The sequence below is a fragment of the Hypanus sabinus genome, chromosome 29 (assembly GCF_030144855.1).
Source record: "Hypanus sabinus isolate sHypSab1 chromosome 29, sHypSab1.hap1, whole genome shotgun sequence".
NCBI classification, from domain to species: domain Eukaryota; kingdom Metazoa; phylum Chordata; class Chondrichthyes; order Myliobatiformes; family Dasyatidae; genus Hypanus; species Hypanus sabinus.
This window is the reverse complement of record NC_082734.1, coordinates 8,654,248-8,670,949: the sequence shown is the minus strand read 5'-3', so window position 1 is coordinate 8,670,949 and position 16,702 is coordinate 8,654,248. Positions and strand designations below refer to the sequence as shown.

Sequence of the window (16,702 nt, the reverse complement as noted above, 5' to 3'; positions counted from 1 at the left end):
TGAGGCATGGCTCCTTGAAGATACTACATAGGCTAGCACTCATGACGGAGCTGACTAAGTTTACAACTCTCTGCAGCTTATTTCGATCCACTCATCCATCCCCGTACCAGACAGTGATGCAGCCAGTTAGAATGCTCTCCACGGTACATCTGTAGAAATGCTTGAGTGTCTTTGGAGACATACCAAATCTTTTCAAACCCCTAATGAAATATAGCTGCTGTCGTGGCTGCTCTGTAGCTGCTTCGGTATGTTGGCTAACCTTCAATTCATTACTTCTCAACAACCTACCCATAAATCCACTGAAGCCCTATCTCACAGGATGACCAAAAAGACACACACAATATTCTGCACACACTATAAATACAGAGCAACAAGCACAACATACTGGGGGAAACTCAGCAGGTCAGAAGGCATCTATGGAGAGGAACAAACAGTCAATATTTCAGGCCTGGAAAGGCACGGGGAACATGCCAGAGTGATAAGGTGGGATCGAGGGAAGGAGTACAAGCTGGCAGGTGATAGATGAAGACAAGTGAAGGCTTGGTGGGGAAGGGGAATGAAATGAGAAGCTGGGAGGTGATAAGTGGAAGAGGTCAAGGGCTGAAGAAGAAGGAATCTGATAGGAGAAGAGATGGTAGGAAGGGAAGGAGGAGTGGCACTAGGGGGAGTTGATGGGCAGGTGAGAAGGGATAGGAGAGGAGTCAGAATGGGGAATGGAAACAGGAAGGGGTGAAGTGATCAGAACTTAGAAAAATCAATGTTCGTGTCAGCAGGTTGGAGACTACTCGGGCGGCAGATGAGGTGTTGCCCCTCTCACCTGCGTGACCCCATCCCGCAATAGGAGAGGCCATAGACCAACATGTCTGAACGGGAATGGGAAGCAGAATGAAGTAGTTGGCCGCAGAGAAATTGTACCTGTCACGCCCAGAGCGAAGGTGCGTACAAGAGGAGCCCATTCTTCCCACTGTGTTCACGCAGAACTACAATGGACTTTTCCTCTCCATTGACAGCCTTGTTCGGTTTAGCTCTCCAGGTCCTCGGGCAGGGGGGTGAGGGTCTCTTCCTTTATCTAATTCTCACGCAGTGCGTTCCAGACCCCCGTCACCGAGTGAAACAATTTTACATCAACTCGCGCTCCCCTCCTTAAGAAACTGCCTGGCCCCCTTTGATTCCAAGCTCCAGCCCCCGTTGACTCGCCTGTTCAGGGCTTTGTTAGCCCTGAACAATGGGGTGCTTGTGTTCTAGGTAAAATTGGAACAGACTGATCTACTGTTGCTGCGTTTCCCATGGCAGTGGACACCACTCCTCCTGTAACTAGCCCCCTACTGCACATCTCTGAGCTGCTGTCAATAACACAGCTAGAAGCAGGGTCAGAGAGCATGCACATCGCATGATCCTGACCCCTGAGGAAAAATATCTTTAGCAGCAACTGTAGTGTGAGCACAGAATGTATCTTTATAGATCTGCTCTTTTGTTGTCAGCTAATTCTTTTGCTGTTCCTTCAATCACCACCTGCCTGGCTTTTAAATAGTCACTGGCTCGAGTGAAGTGCACAAAGACGTCCAACAATGATATTAGCAGTATAGCTTTTGATTACTGGCTGCAGCGCAGAATTACCCTTACTTCTGAATCCAAACTTTGCCCCTCTCTCTCCTTAAATGTGCATCCTCTAGTAACTTACACCCCGGAAGAAAGATTCTGCTGTTCCATCCATGCCTCTCCTAATTTTATAATCTTCTGACAGGTCTCCCGCTCAGCCTCAGATGCTGCGGAGAGAACAACCCCAAAGGCTAAGGGTGGTTTTACATTGCCGGACAAGGCATTACTGAAGGGTGTGCTGTACAGTCAGAGGTAAAGTGCACAAGGTGATCGAGTAAATGGCCAGAGACCTTTTCCCCAGGGTAGAAATGGTACAGCACTAAAGGGGGTATATTTAAAGTGGAGGTTAATAAGTTCTTGATTAGTCAGGGTGTCAAAGTTTACTGGGAGAAGGCAGGAGAATGGAGTCGAGAGACACAATAAATCAGCCACGATGAAATGATAGGGTAGACTCAAAGGACTGAATGGCCTAATTCTGCTCCTATATCGTATGGTCATATGGAACAGTGTGGAGGGCAGTGTAGGTGTCAGGAGGTCAGGACTGAGTGGTACTGGAGTCAAAGTCTGGCTCCAGGGGACTGAACAGACCCTCCAGTCCAGCTCTAGGGAGTGCTGTACAGCTGGGAAGGCAGTATTGAGGATGCTGCACGTTATCGGGGAGGCCTGACGCAGAGGAAGCTTTTGGGGTCACGTCTCATCTCGGTACTGGAGAGGGCATCACATGGCCATCACCTGAGGATGAATCGGTATTTTGGGCGAAATAGTAGCATAACATAGAACACCACAGTGCGGCCCTTCAGCCCATCTTATAACCTACTCTAAGATCAATCTAACCCTTCCCTCCTAAATCGTCTTCCATTTTTGTATCATCCATGTACCTATCTAAAAGTTTCTTAAATGCCCCTAATGTATCTGCCTCTACCACCACCCCTGGCAGGGCTTTCCACACACCCACCACTTTCTGCATATAAAAAAACTTACCTCTGACACCTTCCCTCCAATCACCTTAAAATTATGTCCCGTCATATTATCCATTTCCGCCCTGGGAAAAGTCTCCTGCTGTTCACGTGATCTATGCCTCTTATCATCCTGTCTGCTGTAACACTATAGCAGTGCCAGTGACCCGGGTTCAGTTCCACGGCTGTCTGTATGAAATTTGTACATCCTCCCTGTGACCACATGAGTTTCCTCCGGGAGCTCCAGTGTCCACCCACATTCCAAAGTTAATTGGTCACATGAGTGCTCGTTGGACCCACAGTTCAACAGTCCAGCTTAATATCAGAGAGCATATACAATGTACAGCCCGAAATTCTTACTTTCCACAGACGTCCTTGAAACAGAAGAAAAAAACTGCCAAGAATAAATGGCAGAAAAAACATAAAAATCCCTAATCCCCTGTCCCCCCCCATACACAAGCAGGATCAACCCTCCCCCCCAATATGCTAGCACAAAACATCAGCAATCCCACCACCCAACATGCAAGCAAAAGCAAAGCCTCCAAAGAGAGACCATGGTCCATCAAAAACCAACTGCTCATGCCAACATTTCAACAGGTTCTCTCTCACTCGCTAACTAACAAGGGAGGGACCGATCTCATATCTCACTAACAAAAGAGAGACAGATATCGTTCCTTCCACAGTGACATGGGCCTTGTTACCGTGTTGTATCTCTAAATAATAAAGAAGATACAACTGAACTGGCCTTTCAGCCCATCATAACTGTGCTGAACACAATGCAAAATTTCTTCCACCTTCATATCCCACTGTTCCCTGCATATTCACATGTCTATCCAAAAGCCTCTTAAATGCCCCCTGTTGTTCCTGCCAAGTAGCCCCTTCTAGGCACCCATCACTTTCACTGTAATAAAAATAGCTTGCCCTGAATTCCTCCTTTAAACTCTGCCCCTCTCTCCTTAAATGTATATCCTTTGATAGTTGACATTGACATTGGGAGAAAGATGGTGACTGTCTGTTCCTATCCATACCTCTCCTTATAAGCTGCTAACAGGTCGCCTTTCAGCCTCAGATGCTGCAGAGAAAATGACCCTTGGGGCCAGTACTAAGGGTGGTCTTAGTAAGGGCTGGTTGAATGTACTCGGCCTTTTCTCCTTGGAGCAACGGAGGATGAGAGGTGACCTGATAGAGGTGTATAAGATAATGTGGGTCATTGATCATGTGGATAGCCAGAGGCTTTGTCCCAGGCCTGAAATGGTTTACATGAGGGGGCCTGGTTTTAAGGTACTTGGAAATAGGCACCAAGAGAATGTCGGGGTAAGTTTCTCACACAGAGAGTGGTGAGTGTGTGGATTCACTGCCAGCGGCGGTGGTGGAAGTGGATACAGTGGGGTCTTTTAAGAGCCTCTTAGATAGGTACATGGAGCTTAGAAAAAGGGCTATGTGGTAGGGAAATTCTAAGCATCTCTAGAGTAGGTTACTGAGTCGACACAACATTGTGGGCTGAAGGGCCTGTAATATACCGTAAACTTCTAGGTTCAATGTTCTTGCACTGTCAGACAGAGCGTTACTGAAATGTGTACCATGCTGTCAGAGGGGGCAGTGTTGGCGGGGAAACATGAAAGAGGGTACTACATGTCAGAAGGAACAGTGTTGTTGGTGGTGCTGTGTCGTAAAGTCTGGACTGAGCATGGCATAACATCGCCGGAGGTGGTGTAATGGAGAAATACCTATCTCGGTTCGAAACGTCGACTATCTATTTATTTCCATAGAAGCTACCTGAACTGCTGAGTTCCTCCAGCATGCTTTGGATTTCCAGTATCTGCAGGCCTTTTCGTGTTTATGAAATGCATATGTTATTGGATTTGCTGATTCACTTGGCAAAATGTGAGAATGAGGATGGCTTCAGTGGATATAAGTGACCTGGAGGGACAACTGTTAGAGCTGTGGTCTTCTGATAAGGTGTTTGGAGGAAAGTAAAGGGGAGATGTCAAAGACACAGTACTGTGCAAAAGTCTTAGGCACATATCTATAGCGACTAAGACGTTTGCTCCGGACTGTAGTAATTTTATGTATTGCACTGTACTGCTGCCTCAAAACAAAAGCAAATTTCATGACATACGTGAGTGATGATAAACCTGATTCTGATATTGGTCTCTATTGTGGACTGACAGTGGGAAGGGGGCAGGGAGAGGGGAATCATGGCTGAGAAAAGGAGAAGGGAGAGGGGAGGGAGTGAGAAGCACCAGAGAGACATTCTGTAATGATCAATACACCAATTGTCTGCTTACACAGAGTCACATGACCTGCTGGACGTAGCGGCTGAGGCTGATACATTATGGACACTTAAAAGACTCTTGAATGTGCACATGGACAAGAGTATTTTAGAGGGCTATGGGTATATACAAGGGAAGGATTAGATTGATTGTAGAGTATATTGAAAGGTCAGTACCATATTGTGGGCAGACGGGCCTGCACTATACTGTAATGTTCTATGTTCTATGTGTTTATCTGGTATTTCGAAGTGTTTCAGGAAAAATCTTCTTTCCCTAGACCTTTAAAATAAAATCCTTTAAATAACATTCCAAACCTGCTGTTTCCAGAAATACTCAGCAATAGTCAACCGAAAGGCAACGGGACAGTGAGATTTCAGAATAACAGCTGGGCGTGAAAGTATAGGAGTTTGAAATGAAAAGCTCAGATCTCCAGGTGGAATACACAAGCTGTGGCTGCATTGTTGAGAAAAAGAAGAGTCAGGGGGTGGACACTTGATAAAGGGTTTTAACATCATGAAAGGATTTGTTGAATAGACACAAAAATATTTTCACACGTGTGTGTGTATATGGAGGGAGGGGTCATCGATATAAGAGGACTGTTAATCTGGGAGTTCAGAAGCAGCGCTTTTCTCCTGAAAGCACTGGAAATGTGGAACTTGCTCCCACAGCGGAGATTTAGGTGATCAGACAAGATGGAGAGGCTGGGCAGGCTAGGATCCATCATTAGGGACCACCACCACCCAGGTCATGCTTTCTTCTTGCTACTGTCATCAGGAAGGAGATACAGGAGCCTCAGGTCCCACACCACGAGGTTCAAGAACAGCTATTGCTCTTCAGTCATCAGGCTCCTGAACCAGTGTGGATAACTTCGCTCACCTCAACTCTAAAAACATTCCACAAACTATGTTCTCGATATTTATTGCTTACTTATAAGGTCATAAGACCAAAAGAAGCAGAATTAGGCCATTTGGCCCATTGAGTCTGCTCCGCTATTTCATCATGGCTGATTCATTATCTCTCTCAGCCCCAATCTCCTGCCATTTCCCCATATCCCTTCATGCCCTGATTAATAAAACCTCAAGATATAGGAGCAGAATTAGGCCATTTGGACTATTGAATCTGATGTGACGTTTTACCAATCATGGCCGATCCATTTTCTCTCTCAAATCCAATCTCCTGCATTCTCCCCGTATCCCTTCATGCCCTGACCAATAAGACCATAAGATTTAGGAGCAGAATTAAGCTATTTGGCCTGCCGAGTCTGCTCTGCCATTTTTTAAAATATATATTTTCCTTTTTTGTACTTGCACAATTTGTTAAATTTTGCATGTTGGTTGTTTGTTCGTCTTTGTTGTGTGTGGCTTTCATTGATCATATTTCTTTGTATTTATTGTGAATGGCTGCAAGGAAATGAATTGCAGGATATAGTGACATATATGTACTTTGATGATAAATTTACTTTGAACTTCATCCTTGGCTGAGGGAGACTGAGGGGCAATTTTATAGAGGCGTATAAAATCAGGTGGGGCATAGATAGGATAAATGCACTGTCTTTTCCCCAGTGTAGGAGAATTCTGTGTTATTTTCCTGGGGAAATCAATCAGAAACTAGAAGGCAAAGGTTTAAGGGGAAATTGGAACTAGAGGGGCAATGTTTGTTTTGCAGAGGGTGGTCAGTACATGGAAGGAGTTGCCAGAGGATTGAAACAACTTTCAAAAGTCAGTTCGACAGGTACATAGGCAGGTAAGGTTTAGAAAGATATTGGCCAAATGCAGAGAAATGCTATTAGTTTGTATATATTAGCTGGATTGGCTCCTTAAGGTAGTTATAGTCAGGGATGGTAATGGGGACAAGCTCCCACTCCCTAATAAATGCTCCCAATGGTGTGCGTCTCAAATTGTTATAGTCAGGGATGGTAATGGGGATAAGCTCCCACTACCTATTAAATGTTTCCAATGGCGTACATCTCAAATAGCCCCTGACAACCAAGTCCAGCTCCTGGCCTTCATGTGTGGTTCAGCTACTAAGCCCAGCGGAACCATTTCTACTGACAGGAGAAGGGCCAACAGTGGGCTAGTGATGCCTTAAACCCAGTCGCTTCGGGCAGATGGGGCTTGTCAGCTGTGGTTGGCAGCTCATCTAGGAGAAGGGAAACACTAATCTCAAACCTCCACTGCCTTGGGAAAAGCAACGGGAGAAATCCCCGAGGAAAAAATCTGGAGCTGCGGTCCCTAAGGCATCCTGCGTTGAGTTCAACTCTGACTGGTAACTCCTACGATGCTGGTGGTGTCAAACTCTATCGGTCTCTGCCGTTCCTTTGGATTCATCAGCTGTGTGGAGAGGGGGGAGACTGCTACATGGGGAACAGCTTGCTCTCCGTATTGTACTGCCCTGGCTTGTGTACCACGTAGACAGTTGGGACACAACATCCAGCATCAACGGAAGACCTCAGACTAGCTGGATAACATGGACGAGCCGGGCTAAAAGGCCTACTTCCAAGCTGTAGAAGACCATAAGACATAGAAGCAGAATCAGGCCATTCAGCCCATTGTCTGCCCTGCTGTTTTATATACTAGATAAGTACATGAGGAAGGATATGATGATTACTGGGAGGAAGCATGAACACCAGCAAGAGGAGGTTGAACTAAAAGGCCTACTCCTCTGCTCAGAATACTTATTAGCGATTGCTTATCTTCCAGCCCTTTAAGTAGCTCCAATGCTAGATTTGATCTGGTTTAGCACAATGATTTTTCTTCCGCTTTGTCCTGCAGGATCAGTGTATCTGTTAATAAAATTAAACCATCCACTTGTGACTGCTGCTATTATCTTCATTAGCACTCCAGTTATAACATGTAGCCTGACACCCAGTGACAGCTTGCAAGAATGCCAAATGAGCAACAGGTTTCTGAAAGGCCAGCCGTTCAATTGACCCTCACCTCACTGCCCATTTCAATTTATCAGTAACAGATTAAAAATGAATCATACCTGGTGCTCCTGATGAACAACCAGACTCTTTTTTAAAAATCATTTTGGGATCAGTTGATTGTGAACTGGGCCAATATTTATTGACACCAGAGATTCTACAGATGCTGGAAATTCAGAGCAACACACACAAAATGCTGGAGGAGCTCATGGACCAATTTACAATGGTCAATTAACTAGCAATCGGCGCATCTTTAGACTGTGGGAGGAAACCAGAGCACCCGGAGGAAACCCACTCGGTCGCAGGGAGAAGATGCAATCTCCTTATAGGCAGAGGCAGGAATTGAACCCGGGTCACCAATATTGTAAAGCATTTCGTTAACCACTACTGTGCTACCCACCACCTTGCTTTCCACCCTGTCTGACTTGTACAATAATAAACATTTAATTAAATAGTTCTAAATGTAAGATTTGTACTTTATTCTTCTGAAGAACCTTCTGGAGAACATTTTCTTCAGGTTTAACACCACCTGTCAATGTACTTACCCAAACCTCTTTTAAATAATAAACAAAAGAAAGTCTGCAGACGCCGAGATCCAAAGCAACACACACAAAATACTGGAGAAACTCAGCAGGTCAGCCAGCATCTACGGAGGAGAATTAAGAGTTGATGCTTCAGGATGAGACTCTTCACTCAGGACTGGAAAGGAAGGGGGAAGAAGGCAGAATAAGAAGAGGGGAGGGGATGGACGACAAGCTGGCAGGTGATAGGTGAAGCCAAGTAAGGGTGAAGGTAGATGGATGAGGGAAGGGAGGCTGAAGTGGGAAACTGGGGGGCGATTGGTGGGAGAGTTTTAAATTTTCATTGCCATCAGATTTAGGAATAAGGACAGTCTTGTTTGCCTTCATCAGGGTGGGTGTTTTACCCTCTTTAATCCTAGAAGAAAACGTGCTGTCTTTTACCTCAGCTGTGCACTATATGGAACTCAGCAGGTCAAGGAGCATCTATGGAGAGGAATCAACTGCCAACACTTCGGGCCAAACCCTTCATCAGGACTGGAAGTGTGGAGGGGTGGGGAGAGAAGCCAGAAAAGGAAGTGGGGGGAAGGAGTACAAACTTTCAAGTGATAGGTGAAGCCATTTGGGGGAGGGGGAGGAGGGGGGATGAAGAGGCAAGCTGGGAGGTGATAGGTGAAAAAGATAAAGGTAAAGATCGAAGGGTTTCGGCCCAAATTTACTCCTCTCCATTGATGCTTCCTCCCCTGCTGAATTCCTCCAGCATTTTGTGTGTGATACCAATATTTATTATCTTTATTCTCTAACTACTTTTGAGAAGATGGTGGGGAGATGCCTCTTGACCATTTCAGCCCATGGAGTCACAGAGTAACAAGGCATAGAAAGAGGCCCTTCGGTCTAACTTGTCTATGCTGACCATGGTTCCCACCTAAGCTCTGCCCATGTTCTCACATTTAGCTCATAGCAAGGGGTCCATGGACTCCAGGTTGGAAACCCCTGAGTCAAAGTCACTGTTCCTTTGTTACTCTACCTTGCTTTCTGGTACGGGCTGACCCTGTCCAAAGAACCTTCTGGAGAACATCATCTCCAGATTTAACACCACCTATTCATGTACTCATCCACATCTTCTTTAAATAATAATCACAAAAAAGTCTACAGATGCTAGAAATCCTGAGCAACACACACAAAATGCTGGAGGAACTCAGCAGATCAGGCAGCGTCTATGGAAATGAAGAAACAGTCGATGTTCTGGGCTGAGACCCTTCTCCGGGACTGAACTGAAAGAGGGAAGATGAGGGGGAGGGGAAGGAGATCTTTTGAATAATGTTATTGTACCTCAACCATTTCTTCTGACGGCTCATTTGATCTGCATACCACACTCTGTATGAAAAAGTTACCCCTCAAGTCCCTTTTAAAATGTTCACTGTTCATATTTAACCTATGCCCTCTAGTTTTTTGTCCTTTTAACTGTGTGCCTGTGTGCCTTCATCCAATCTATACCCCTCATGATTTTATATACCTCTACAAGATCTCCTACATGCCAAGGAATAAATTCCTAACCTGCTCAGCCACTCCTTATAACTCAGGCCCTCGAGTCCCGGCAATGTTCTTGGCAGGGACTGGGTATTGATAGTGAATGATCAGTCATGATCTCAGAATGGCGGTGCAGACTCGAGGGGCCGAATGGTCTACTTCTGCACCTATTGTCTATTGTCTAGTTCTTCTCTGCACTCTCTCTAGTTTAATGACATCCTTGAATGTTTAAGATCAGAGCCAAGAGATTTAACAGGGAGATCGGGGGCAGGTTCATCAAGGAAAGGGTGGTATATATTTGGATGAGCTGCCAGAAATAGTAGTGCATGGATAGGAGGAGTTTAGAGGGCTATGGGCCAGATATGGGTAGATGGCATTAGATCAACGGTCAACTAGAGTTGGCATGGGTGAACGCAACTCCGTCATGGATGGTCCCACACCCAGTTATGTAAGGAAGAGGGTTGGCCATAGAGCTAGCAACACCATTCACATATAACCCAGAGCTAAAGAACAACAACAGAAACTCTAAGGATCTCATTCATGAGAGAAGAAGGATCCGTGCCTAGAAGATGTATGTGTGTTGAAAGCGGAAGCCACAGAGCTGATCAACCTTCAGCCCAGGACAGAGGACTCTGTCGAGCTACTAAAGGCAGCCTATGTCCTCCTAGGGGTGAAGGGCTTCAGAAGGAGAAGATGGGTGAGTGGGTTAAAGGGCCTGGTTTTATGCTGTATCACTCTATGACTCCTATAACAAGGGTGACCTGAACTCTACACAATACTCCAAGTTCTGTGAATGTGCTCTGACGGTGTTGTGAGGATGGACGTCCAACGATGATTAAGGAATGGTGATATGTATTCATCAGCATGGTTATAGATTCATCCAGCACTGAAAATGGCCCTTCAGCCCTTCGAGTCAATGCTAACCATTCAATGCTCAGATTGTTTAATGTCATTTCCAGTACAGAAGTGTAATTAGAACAAAAGATTCGTTACTCGATCCAATGCAGCACAAAAAACACAAAGGATAAAGAACATTGAGTAACAAAAACTACACAATAAATATAAATCACACAATCAATCTAATTATATAAGCCATCTTATGCATGTCCATAAAATGATGCTAGGCTGTACATAAGGTGATTGATGGGTAATAATACCGTAATGGTGGAGTTAGTGGTTGGAGGTGTTGATCAGCCTCACTGCTTGGGGAAAGTAACAGATTTTGAGTCTGGTGGTCCTGGCGTGGATCGTACGTAGCCTTCTCCCTGATGGGAGTGGGCAAACAGTCCATGAGCAGGGTGGGTTTGGGATTCTTCATGATGTTACTGGTCTTTTTCTGGCACCTTGCTGTATACACATCCTTCATGGTGGGTAGGCTGGTGCCAGTGATGCACTGGGCAATTTTGACTACAAGTTGTGGAGCCTTCCTGTCCACTGAAGCACAGTTTCCTTACTGAGCATGTATGTGTCAAAACTAATCTAATTTACCAATACTTTGTTCATTGTCCAATAGTTGCCTTCTACCCTTATCCCTCTAAATGGCAGACATTGTAGTTTTAATAGTTTCTGTCAGGATATCCTAGGTGAAAACACACAATGCATTTTGTAGATAGTATGCTCTGCAACCACCGTGGTGAGGGAGAATTCACCTTTACTTGTTTAGAGATACAGTATAGTAGCAGGCCCTTCTTCAAGGACCGATGCCTCAAAAGGCGACGTCCATCATTAAAGACCCCCATCACCCAGGAGATGCCTTGATCTCATTGCTACTATGAGGAAGGAGGTACAAGAGCCTGAAGGCCCACATTCAATGAGTCAGGTTAAATTTCTTCCCCTCTGCCATCCAATTTCTGAATTGACATTGAACCAATGAACACTACCTCACTACTACTTTTTTTATTTTTATTTTTGCTCTACTTATTTAACTATTTTATATATACATACATACATATACACACAGACACATATTTACCATAATTTATGTGTTTTCTCTAATATTATGTATTACCTTGTACTGCTGCCACAAAGTTAACAAATCTCATGACCTATGCCGGTGATATTAAACCTGATTCTTTTTCCAATTCTGGCCCAACGAGCCCATGCTGCCCAATTACACCAATGTGACCAATTAACCTGCTAACCTGTATGTCCTTGGAAGGTGAGATGAAGCTCGTGTGGTCACGGGGAAAATGTACAGACTACTTACAAAGAGCGGCAGGACTTGAGCGGCAGGATTGCTGATGCTGTGGTAGCGCAATGCTACCATCCCACCCTATGAATGAATATTTGGTGTGGTGAATTGCTTTGTTTTGGATGGTGTCAGCTTCTTGGGAGTTGTTGGAGCTTCATTCAGCAAGCTGGGTGGAGAACGCTCCATTACCCTCCTGACTAGGGGAAACCCTTTGGAGGGCCAGGAGATGAGTGACTTGTTACAGGATATCAAACAAATTACTGCTGCAGCTGCAGTTCTGGTTGCTGAGCCTGTTTAGTTTCTGATCAATGGTGACCCTCAGGATGTTGACCATAGGGAATGTGACAACACTAATCTCAATGAGATTAAGGGTAGAGGATTAGCTGGGCTGGTATTTAAATTGTCTGATCCTTGCATTAGGACTGAGGCCCTGCCACCAGTGAATTACTCTGGGACCAAACTTCACTGCCAAGGAAACCATATTGATCTCTCCATATCAGCACAACACCCAGAGTGATCCAACCCTCAACCTTTCCAGTCTATATGGGCCAGCATTTAGATTGTGGATTGTAGCCTGCAATGGGACTTGGGCTTCATCATGGCGAATTGCTCCGGGCCTGCTCCAGGTCCATCGGTTTGCTTCAGACCTGGGTTTCGCTGCTGAAGAAGCTGTTCTCAACCTTTCCAATATGGCTCAGTGTTTGGAGTGATCCACCCTCATGCTGGGGTTAGTTGGATGGGCATCGGAATTCCTCCGCCCTGTCTGCTCCCCTCTGAACCACTCACTCCAACCGGCATGGCTCCAAATCCAAGTGTGTTGATTTTGCAGGGCACATCCTGTGAACTGCTTTGCCTTTGCTCTCTTCTTCATTGCTTGAAGTGATAGTTTATCACAATTTACTTCAAAAAAAGTGTTATCAATTATGGTTTTAATCAAATTCCTTTGCTTTTGAATTACCAGTAAGCTGTTGCCTATCTTCAGTAGCGCTATCTTAAACTGATGCCAGGCTCACCGGTCTATAACTTCCTGGTTTATTTTTAGAGTTTTTCTTAAACAGCGGAACAACATTGGCTATCCTCCAATCCTTCAGTACCTCACCTGTCAAGATGGATGATTTAAATACCTCTGCAAGGGCTCTGGCAATTTCTACACTTGCCTCCCTCAGGGTCTGAGAGAGCGCCTCAAGGCCGCAAAACACCTCCTGCTCTGTAATCTGTACGGAGTCAATGAAGTTGACACTGCTTTGCCTCACATCTATAGGCTCTCCATCACCTGAGTAAATATAGAGGCAAACAAAAGCACTTAAGATCTCCCCCATCACTTTTAACTCCATGCATGGATTGCCATTCTGATCTTCTAGAGGACCAATTATGTCCCCTGCAAACGTTGTGCAGTGATGAGTGAGTTCAAAGTTCAAAGAACATTTATAATCGAAGTATGTGTTCCACATACAACCTTGAGGCTTGTCGTCTTGCATGCAGCCAGAGAACAGTCACAAATATCCCCACACAACAAAGACCCTCAAATACCCTTTGTGCAAAAAAAGAGCAAATCACACAAACAATAAAAAAGTAAACAAATCATACATCATCCCATTTGCTGTATGAATATCTACTGTGTGAAAGTCGACTGTATAGAGATCAACTGTATGAACATATATTGTATGAACATCTACTGTGTGAAGATTGACTGTATGGAAATGGACTGTATGAATATCTGCTGCATGAACATTGTCTATGTGAAGATCAACTATATGGAGATCAACTGTATGAAGAACAACAGTGTGAAGATCTGCTAGATGAAGATTGACTGTATGAAGATCAACAGTGTGAAGATCTATTGGATGAAGATTGACTGGATATTGACTGCATGAAGTTCAACTATATGAAGATCAACTGTGTGAAGATCTGCTGGATGAAGATGGACTGTATAGAGATTGAATGTATGAATATCAACTGTGTGAAGATCAACTGGATGACGATCTTCTGTATGTCTCTACTGTGTTAAATTGGGAAGCACACCATCTTCTGGCCTTAGGATAAAAGAAAGGCCATTGATTGAGACAGTCATTACCCTATCAGCATCTTGAGCCAACATGGATAACTTCACTCACCTCAACCCTCAGCTGATTTCACAACCTACAGACTCAATTTCAAGGTCTCTGCAACTCATGTCTGCAGAGTTCTTTATTTATTCTTTTATTCACATAATTTGTCTTTTTGGCAAATTGGTTGTTTATTAGTTAGTTTATGTATAGTTTTTCATAAATTCTATTGCATTTCTTTATTTGCCTGTAAATGTCTGTAAGAAAATGAATTTCAAGGTAATATATGTTGATGTACTTTGATAATTATATATTTATTTTGACCTTACTTACTTTGAACCAGCTGAAGATAGTTTGGCCCAGGACTTTTCATTGAGGAACTGCTGCTGAAATAAAGATTAGTTTTATCTGCTTTGTTGCTAGTTGTGCTCTGTGTTATTCTGCCGAGCATTCTGGATGTGCCACGTTGGAGTAGGAATGTGGAGCAACACCTTTGGGCTGTCCCCCACGTTGTTCACACAAATGGAGCGTTACACTGTATGTTTCAATACGCACGCGATACATAAACTTGGATCTTGAATCCCTGTCATGGGAGTGTTTGATGAGATAGGGAAGATGGAAATTTTTCCATTTCTGACCTGTTTTGACTCTCACAAAATGCTCAGCAGGCCAGGGCACATCTATAGAAAAGAGTAAACCGTAGACGTTTCAGGCCAATGGAAAGTATGATTGAAATGGGTGGATTCTCATTCCCATTCTGAGATGTCAGTCCATGGCCTCCACTACTGCCACAATGCAGCCATACTCAGGTTGGAGAAGCAACATCTTATATTCCATCTGGATAGCCTCCAACCTGATGGCATGAACTTGTGATTTCTCAAACTTTTGGTATTTGCTTCCCTACTTTATAATTCACCATTCCTGCTTCACTCTCCCATCTTAACTCCTTACCTTCCCATCACCTCTTTCTAGTGCTTCTCCCCCTTCTCTTTCTTCCATGGTCTTCTGTACCCTCTTATCAGATTTCTCCTTCTCCAGCTCTTTATCTCTTTCACTAATGAACTTCCCAGCTCTTTACTTCGCCCCTTCTCTCTTCAGGTTTCACCTATCATCTGGCACCTTGTTCTTCTTCCTCCCCTCCCCCCCACCTTCAACTCTTCTTTTCCAGTCCTGATGAATGGTCTCACCAATAGTTTACTCTTTCCAAAGACGCTGCCTGGCCTGTTGAGTTCCTTCAGCATTTTGTGTGTTGATTTGGATTTCCAGCATCTACAGACTTTCTTGCGCCTGTCTTGACACTGCCTTGTGTCTGCCCAATGGGACATTGCTAAACGAGCTTTAGTCTGTACTGATCCTGTGCTTTCCCTGTCTAAGAACAGATTATGCCAAAATTTTTGCCTAGAGTGGAATACTCCAAGGTAGACAGTGACACCACTGAGCTCAATGAGCAGAGATTTCAAAAGAAGACACAACCTTTCATTATTAAGCCACGTTTCTCATCTGATGAAAGACAACCTGAAGAAAAACATACATTTTTTCAGTTACTGCACCGACGCAGGTACCTTCTTTTATTCTTTTACATGAGGTGCAAAAATCGAAGCCTCGTCTGACCACTTAGGTGGAAGTAAAAGATTCCACAGTAAATGAAATAGTTTTTAAAAATCTGCAATGTTGGTCATCTGATATAAAAAGAAGAAAATTCTGGAGGTCATAAGGCTTCCATGGGAATCTTCATCTCCGTCTTGACCTATTAACTTTATTTCTCTTTAGACCATAAAACATAGTCCATTCAGCCCATCGAGTCTGCTCTGCCATCCCTCTCTACCTCATTCTCCAGCCTCCTCCTCATAACCTTTGACACCCTTACAAATCAATAGAACTTAGAACATAGAACAATACAGTATAGGAACAGGCCCTTCAGCCCACAATGTAGTGCTGAACCAATTAAAGTAGTAATCAAATAACCAACTAATCTTCTCTGCCGACACAGTCTCCACTTTAAATAAACTCAATGACTTGGCAATGAATTTGCCTGTGGTGATGAAGTCTACAGATTCATCATGGCTAAATAAATTTCTCCTCATCTCTTTTTCTACAGATGCTGCCTGACCTGTTGGGACTGACCTGTTTCAGCACTTCCTGTACTACTGTTTCATAAAAGAACAAGGGTGGGTGATGGGGTAGAGATATACAAACCCCATTTCCAAAAAGTTGGGATATTTTCCAAAATGCAATAAAAACAAAAATCTGTGATATGTTAATTCACGTGAACCTTTATTTAATTGACAAAAGTACAAATAAAAGATTTTCAATAATTTTACTGACCAACTTAATTATATTTTATTTGAATTTGATGGCTGCAACACACTCAACAAAAGTTGGGACAGAGTTAAATTAAGATTGAAAAGTGCACAGAATATTCAAGTAACACCGGTTTGGAAGACTCCACATTAAGCAGGCTAATTGGTAGCAGGTGAGGTATCATGACTGGGTATAAAAGCAGCATCCATCGAAGGCTCAGACTTTGCAAGCAAGGATGGGTCGTAGCTCACCCCTTTGTGACAAAATTCGTGAGAGAATTGTTAGTCAGTTCAAAAGGAACATTTCCCAATGCAAGATTGCAGAGAATTTAGGTCTTTCAACATCTACAGTACATAATATTGTGAA

General features: G+C 44.0%; 1 protein-coding gene across 1 annotated transcript in view; it reads right to left on the bottom strand.

Moving 5' to 3' along the window:
* Positions 1–16,702, bottom strand: part of cacna1ia (calcium voltage-gated channel subunit alpha1 Ia) — a 589,581-nt gene that overhangs the window by 341,058 nt on the left and 231,821 nt on the right. The window lies entirely within an intron of this gene.